The sequence below is a fragment of the Miscanthus floridulus genome, chromosome 7, assembly GCF_019320115.1.
Source record: "Miscanthus floridulus cultivar M001 chromosome 7, ASM1932011v1, whole genome shotgun sequence".
Lineage (NCBI taxonomy): Eukaryota > Viridiplantae > Streptophyta > Magnoliopsida > Poales > Poaceae > Miscanthus > Miscanthus floridulus.
The window spans coordinates 7,407,867-7,416,419 of record NC_089586.1 but is presented as its reverse complement, the minus strand read 5'-3'; the positions used below and the strand labels follow the sequence as shown (position 1 = coordinate 7,416,419).

The 8,553-nt window shown below is 41.6% G+C and overlaps 1 non-coding gene across 1 annotated transcript; it reads right to left on the bottom strand.

Moving 5' to 3' along the window:
• Positions 1–5,719: 5,719 nt before the first annotated feature.
• Positions 5,720–5,826, bottom strand: LOC136468181 (small nucleolar RNA R71). The gene has a single exon (XR_010761717.1). It is a non-coding gene; the product is annotated as a small nucleolar RNA R71 (small nucleolar RNA).
• Between the last annotated feature and the right edge of the window lie 2,727 nt (positions 5,827–8,553).

Sequence of the window (8,553 nt, the reverse complement as noted above, 5' to 3'; positions counted from 1 at the left end):
GTGCTCTGAGTGATTTATTTATACTTGATCAATGCTTATCATATATATATATCTGTAACACCTAAGTGTTATGGTTGCACTAAAACACTTGCATCACATGAGCATGTGCATCATCATCTCATTCATAAGCATCATATCATGATGAATGCTATCATTTCATGCTTGGTATAGCTTTGTTTTGCTTAGTTATGCTAGTATATGTGTATGCTTGTGTGTGATCTATGCTAGCAAGTGTCAATTGTCTTCCTAAACAACTTCACCGCACTTAGAATGTCATTAGGAACAATGTTCATGAAGGTCATTAGCCCTAATTATGCTTCTAAGTGCTACTTTGAATTGTGTTGACCTATAGACCTCTTTTGTTTGACTATTTAAAAAGTGCAGCTTAGATTGTTTGCATGACTATGCACCCTAAAGAAAAGTTGTAGAAAATTTCATAAGGAACAAAAGTTGTTTTATGACCATCTCATGAAAATGTGCAAAACATGCTCAAAAAGGGCCCACAAGTCAATTTTGAGGGTAGTTTGAAGACTTAGAAATTTTTCTAAGTCTGAACTGGATTTTTAGTTTCATCCATCGATGTTTGGAGCTTTGTATCTCACTAACCAGGCCGAACCAGCTCAAGCTCCAATTGACAAAGTTGTAGTCCTCACTTAGATCTCCAACTTTGTCAAGTACGCCATGAGCCAGATCGGCACGGATTGGGAGATATGGGTCGCCAAAGTAGCTCTATCAGTCGTCGCGTTTGTGACTGAATCGGGAATTTCAGACCAGCACAGTGCCGACCGGCGGCAGGCCATGGCCGCCGCGTGGCCACGCCGTGGCAGCCGTACGCCAGCGTTAGCCCCACCAGTCAGGCCACGGCATGCCTCAAGTGCGCCATGATGCCATCAGCTCACCTCCACCTCCATTCCCTTTCCCTCTTCTCCACCGTGCAAGCCAAGGCGGGCAGAGGGCGACACCGCCGCTGCCGCGACTTGGCTGAGCTCGCATGCCACTGTCGTCAGGCCTCTGCTTGATTCACCCTGCCCAGAGCACCGCCGCACCCTCCTCTACCTCCTCTACCTCCTATCCGAGTTAACCGAGTCGAGGTGAGGGCGCATTGTCGTTTTCCACCGCCACCCCCATGAGCGTGACCTCGCCGGAGTTCGAGGCCGCCGTGGCTGAGATAGCTAGGGCTCCTCTCATCCTCCTTTTTCTTCCTAGCTAGCTCCATTGTGACCTCATGGAGCTCATACCAAGCTCGGATGAGGCAATGGGGGCTCGCCGTCGCTGGCGCACCGCCACCGGAGCTTCGCCGTCCGCCATGCACGCTGCCACCCTAGCTAGAGTGCGGTACCGGTCGAGTGGAGGGCATGGGTAGGTGCGGCTCGTCGAGACGAGCACGCCGGTGACCTCGGCCTCACTGGAATCCTCACCGGCGACGAGCTTGCCGCGGTCAGACCTTCCCCTGCTCCCTGCTCTTGCTGCCAGTGGGCCCGTTGACTCCGGCGGGTCCCGTACGTCAGTGACTCAGATTGGAGTGTGAATGGAATTTTTCACAGATTTGAATGAAATCTTTGGAAATTCATATCTGTAGTTTTAGAGCTCCAAGTTGAATAATTCAAATTTTTCTAGTTAGCTTGAGATGTGTAGTATTTAAGAAAAATATAACATGGGCCATGTTGGCAGAGTTTCTAGAAGAATTAAATTGCTCTTGTAAATGTGTTTTTGTATGCTTGTGAATTTGTTAATTTCATATCTAAAGTTCTAGTGATTCAAATGCTGTGAAATTTTTATGGCATGCTTGTCTTGATATAAAGAAGCTCTGGTAAAAATTTGAGAACCAGTACATGAGTAGTGTATGAGTTATGATTTTCCCTTTTATAATTAGATGATTTTTGGTGAATTTTAATGATTAATATATGAATCCAATGCTCATGAAATTTATTGGAGGTTATCCTGGTAACTTAAGTATGCTAAGAAAAATATGAAATATGTTGTTTGACACTTTTCAATAGGATTTCTTATTTATTCAAAAATCAGTCTTTCTGCCTTGTTATTTTTGTGTAGGATGTTTCTATTACTAATTTTGGGTGAAATTTTTACAGTAGCCTACTTAGAGCATTTAGTAACCACTGTAATATTTGTAGATTAAATGGTGCAGTTTAATATATGTTTATTATTCCACTTAAATAACTAAATAAATTAAGAAAGGCATTAAAAGAATTGAGTTGGTGGTGGACATCTTACTTTCTGGTGTTCTTTTGATATGTGTGATGAGTTAGTAAAGTTGATTTTGTCCATTTATATGTTTGCAATATAAGTTAATAATTATTTTCTTGCATTATGCTTTTCTGGACAGTTCTGGGGACTTTGCAAAGTTCATCATGATAATTTGGTTTGCTGGAAGCGTAGTGTGTACAAAAGTTGTAGATAATTGATGTATCTAGCTCCTGTTAAAATTTGGTGGCATTTGGCCAAGTATTGTAGGAGTTACAGTAGTTTAAAGTTGGATCACAGTTTTGCTTGCTCTCTGTTTTGATAGACTTGATTATGTGTTTATATGAATTCGACCTGCTAAACTTGGAAATCATGCTGAGGTGTCTAAAGATGAAATGTATATAATTTCATAAGCTTTCTATATTGTCTTGTGTCAAGTCATTTGGATTTATAAATCACCAGTTATGAGTAAATTACTTGACTGCTATTGTATGCTCAGGGTTGCTGAAATTGCCGATGGCTTGTTTGCTTTGCTTAAACGTGTTTGGGATGTTTTAGATGCTTAAGCTAATGTAAACAAGTTGCTAGTTACATGTACTAGGACTTGGTGAGTTGTATTCATACATAAAGAAGAGATATGTACTTACTCAGTAAAGTGATTTGAATAGAGCTCTATTAATATTCATTCATTGTGATGCTATGTTAATCCTTGTTCCTCATGTATGATCACCATGTCATCATACCATGCCATCTTCTATGCATCCATGATATTTATCTCGTGCATCGTCATGCAATAGGTGTTCCAGAGAGAGTCACTCTTCTAGAATTCGAGTCGAACCCAGAGGAGCAGCCACCGGAGCAGGAAGTGCAGGCCCTAGAAGAAGCACCAGAGGGAGACGTGGTTGATTGTCCAGATCACACGCCTTATAACTTCGTAAAAGGCGAGCCCTGGAGCATTATAAGCCTCCTAGTTTATGAAAGCAATTAAGTCTATATGTGTTATATATATTGCTGCATTAAGTTATAGGTGTTGATTGAAAACACTTGCTGCATTTATATCCAATCCTTGTCCAAGAAATATACCGTAAACCTATGTAGAGCAGGATCGAGTAGATTGCTTAGTCCCGCTTTAAACGGTAGAAGTTGGGTGATCTCCTGTCACCTGCGAGCTTTAGGGATATTATAAATAGGCACGGTTGGCTATATTTGCTATCATGGAAAAGAACTTGGTTAATTGAAATGGAGACCGGACGGAAGCTTGTAGGATGGTTATGCTTATAGTGACTCCGTCTGTGTCGATTAAGGACCGATGCTTGGAGCCTTTCCCAGTTCATGTTGAACACATGCCTAACACTTAATTAGCTGGGTCTGGTGATCGACCACAAAGCCGAGTAGCTCAGCTCAGGCCGAAAGCCGGTCTATTTGAGTGCGCCTCGGAGGGGAGTTAATGCAAATTGCTAGTGTCCAAGGGCAGGTACCTAGAGGTCCTGATCATCCTGGTGGCATGATATCCTTAAGAGTGCGGCATTGATCAGGCCCGCGATTCCTAAGTTGTACCAAAGGTGATCTACGGCTGCCTTTAGCAGGGTTTGCCGAGTGAGTGCTAGGAATACCCCCTCAGCTGAGTTGTAATTCGATTCGAGTCGCCGTCTCTCTCGGTTAGTGAGAACTTGACGGGCATATCTCCACTGTAGATTCACTAAATGAATTAATGGTTTAGGAATGATGATGATAATGACCGCCTTATTATACTTGCTATGGTTAATATTGTTTCCTCTTAATCAAGTGATTGCTATAGAGCAGGTGCTAATCTAGATGACAGGTTAATGGTTATTAACTTGATGCTTAAGCAATAAATGATTACTTATCTGTACTAAGCTTTTATGCAAAATGTTGTCAAGCCAGCTCCACTTATATATCGGCCTTGCATACTCCTTGGTGTCATGTTATTTCTGGTTTATGATGGGTAAGTCTAGCTGAGTACATTCTCGTACTCAGGGTTTATTTCCCACCTATTGTAGATGACCTTTTCTATCACGGTTGCTGCAAGTATTGCCTTCTCCCTGCTGGGGATGAAGACTAGACCATGGGGCATGGTCTCTACTAGAAGTTCTCACCTGTTATGCTTTTGTGGACATGGCTATAAACTGGCATTGTATTGGAACTATTGAAGTTATGTTTTAAAACTATGTTGCTTCCGCTACTCAAACTGGGTTTGTAATATTTTACCTTAAACTCCGATGATGTAAGCTTTAAGCTATATGTGAAATGTTGTAACAGATGATATGTTGTGTTGAATCATGTACGATCTTGGTTTGTTGTAAGTTGTTTGAAATCCTTCGTGATTTCACGGACTACCGGGGTTATGGGAGCATAAGTACAGGAATTTGATCACTTTGGTGATTGTTTTTGTACTTACGTTCTTATAATTTGGTCGGTTCTATCACAATATCTTTTATCATTTGACTTACCCTTGTTATGAGTAGAGAGGTTCATTATGGTTATATTCTCCATCAATACTATAAGTTATCATTACATGTCCATAGCTACGCTTTACCTTCCCAGTGGTAAAATTATAAATTCGACAACCCCGAAATACTCTTGGGTAGAACGCTACAATGGTATAGTTATTTGTGCGCTTGCGGATTACTTTTCATTCTTATCTTATTATTCTTTCTAGTCACATAAAATGATATACATCTATTTAGTATTATTCTTGTAGTAATACTAGATAGTACCAACAAACATTTCTGGCATCATCCTCGCTAGGGATGACAACCTAGTTAGTACTGCTAGAAGTGTAGGTAACTGTTAGGTGGCTACCGAAACAAGTGTCTAGTTAATAAATACCAACAAGCATTCTTGGCGCCATTGTCGGGGAAGGTAGTTAGCCAAAGGAAGTATTGATAAACTTATATCATTTGATGTGATTGAAATAACCACTGACCTCTACTCAAACAGGCTTACCCTTGTTTTGTCTACTTGTGTATCTTATGCAGGGTAATGTATGATTGGTTTTGACCTTTTGACAAACTTCATTGACGATCTAGAGGCATTACTCAGGAAAACAAAAACCAAACTTAAGAGAGTATCAGCCATAGTATCAGAAGACAACCAAATAAGAAGGAGCTTAACACCAGAGTTTGAAGCTATGGCCAACAAGAGTCTCTATGAATTCTCTGCTCCAACAATAGCCAACATTCGCACTGGACCTACAGTGGATATTGGAGACAATGGATTCGAGCTCAAGCCTGCTCTCATCATGATGGTGCAAGCCAATCCATTTTGTGGGAAGGCACATGAAGATGCAAATGCACATCTCCAACACTTTTTGGAGATCTATAGCACCTTCACTATCAAGGGAGTAACCAAAGATGCTATTCTACTCTGCCTTTTCCCATTTTCACTGCTAGAGAAGGCTAAGCAGTGGTTCTACGCCAATAAAGATAAGAATACTATATGGGATATCTGCTTCACTGCCTTCCTAGCCAAGTTCTTTCCCATAGGCAAGGCCAATGCTTTATGTGGGAGAATCTCAAGCTTTTAGCAACTTCATGATGAATATATCCCTGAGGCATGGGAACGCTTTCAAGATTATATTGTAGAATGTCCTCATCATGGAACAGAGGATTGGCTACTCATGCAGACCTTCTATCACGGGCTAACCACTAGCACCCGTGAGATAATGGATGCTGCTATTGGAGGTGCTTTCTTGTCACTCACCCTCAGAGATGCAACAACACTTGTTGAGAAGATGGCCTCCAATCAGAGCTAGAACAAAGAATGTGTTCAACCTCGCAAGAGAGGTGGAGGTATGCATCAACTCAAGGAGGTAGACATGTTGTCTGCCAAGATGGACCTGCTGATGAAGAAGCTTGAAGACCGAGCTATTGAAAAGAAAGAAGTCATGCACATTAATGATTCTCGCAAGACATGTGAAGAGTGTGGAAATACTAGGCACTTAGGGAGCAACTGTCCTAAATTTCAAGAGGATGTGAATTACATAAACAATAATTATCGTCCTCAGTAAAATCAAGGATGGAATCAGCCATAGAGGCCAAACTACCAAGGTAACTACCAAGGTAACTTTCAAGGTAATAATTATAGTACTTTCAATCAGCCACCCTTGAGAGATTTAGTTGCTAACCAATCTAGACTTATTGATCAAATGCATAAAAATATAGCTTCCAATGATAAAATTTTAGAGAATATAAGTACTAGAATGGATAGCTTTGCTTCTACTGTTAAGAACCAGCATAGTTTTAATAAAATGATAGAATCACAAATAGCTCAGCTGGCAGCTGTTGTTCCTCCATCTGATCAAGGTAAGATTTCGGGGCAGCCGAACAATTAAGAAACTATAAATCTTGTCGATATTCACAATGTAGCTTTTTACTACACTCAACCATCAAAGGGAAGGTGGATAGACTATTCACTCCTAAACAAGAAAGGTGACCTAGGGAGACCTATCATTCCTATCTCCATTGGAGGTCGCATTTTTCAGGAAACTGTTTGTGATTTTGGCGCAAGTGTCAACATCATGCCTAAGGTAATTTATGAAAAGATTTTAGGAGATCCTTTGTTGTACACAAATATACGTTTGCAGCTTGTAGATCAGTCACTTTGCCACCTCGAAGGAATTCTTGATGCCATCATTCGAGTGGGACAATCATATGTTCCCATAGACTTTGTGGTCCTAGAGACAGGTGGAGATGAAAGAGCACCAATCATTTTGGGCTGACCTTTCCTGAGTACCGCAAAAGCCATCATCTACGCGGACACTGCCAAGATCTGTTTCACCATCAAGGATACGAAGGAGAAGTTCTCATTTAAAGACCACATCCTATACTCTGCTGCTCATCCTCAGAAGGCATACATTCTTGAAGAGCCGGTAGTGACCAAGAAGAATAATATCAGAAGAAAGAAGAAGAACAAGGCCAGCCAGGCACAAGATGAGACAGTCAACATGATCAACACAATCCAAACTAAATATGACCATCTCCTCACTTGGCCATACCTAGTCAAGAAGGATGATCCTAGTGTACCAACGATCGAGTGCACAATCAACTAGAGAATTTTCTAAAAGACCTTCTACGACATTGGATCGGGTGCCAATATAATATATAAGGTAACATATGGATATTTATTTGGTAACAAACCTTTGTACCCAACATATATGCAGCTACAGATGGTGGACCATTCACTTCGATTTCTTGAGGGCATAGCCAAGGGTGTTACGGTCCAGATACAAGATCACGATGTCCCCACTGACTTCATGGTCCTGGACATGGAAGAAGATACTAAAGAAGCATCCATCATCTCAGGAAGACTGTTCCTCAACACTACTAGTGCAATCATCTATGTCGGATCAGGACAAATCCACTTCCAGTTCCCTAGTGAGAAGGTACTGAAACATCCTCAATTTTCATTGAAGGGAAAATCCACAGAATGAATTTTAATATGATAAAACTAAGAACTGATTCCATCATATTATCATATTTTAGTCGATGTCACAGTCATACATCGTAAGATTACATGATATTACATCATTGGGGAACACACCTATTACAGAGTTAATCAAGCGGAAGACTATCGAGTGAAGGCTCCTCCTTCACAGGCATCATCAGAGTTGGCATAGTGTAGCATAGATTCCATCTCCGAACCAAACTTGAGCGTAGGCACAAGACCTCCTAATCCTTCTAAAGTCAGCATCTCTGAGAAGCAGGAAATCTGCACACCGCCAGATGTGTGCAGGCCATGGTCAGCACCGATGAGCTTTAGTGGAAAAGATAAACAAGGGATCTGGCAATCCTAATATTTGGCTATGGTTTGCATCCTTAGTTCTTGAGAAGTAAATAACATTAGTAATATAATAATAATATCCAATTTTAAACACATTCACCACCACACCATCCATATCCATCCACCAACCATCCATCCCAAACCATCTCCACACCACCACACTGTATCTCATCTCACACACTCAGGTCGGCAGGCCAACTCCCTCTCGGCCTTGTCTCAACGGCCCGCAGCCCCCAAGGCTCATGACCTGAAAATATCCCAACCCTGGAGGGAGGAAAGAAGGACTCATCTCCTATCTAGTTTAAGCGAAACCCAGGAAAGGTCCATAGCCGACAAGTCGGCATATGTATCGATCGATCGACCAAACACTCTATAGAGGTTTTACATACCCACAAGATTAGCCATCCTCAGAGCCATGTATCTCCTAGGCAGAATTCCAGTCACTTGCTAGCCTAGAACGATGCCACCCTACCTCTCAGCCCTGGAACATCCCAAGTCTGGTCTAGGATGGCTGATACTGTGAGTCATAGACAGAGCCAAGGCCCTCCG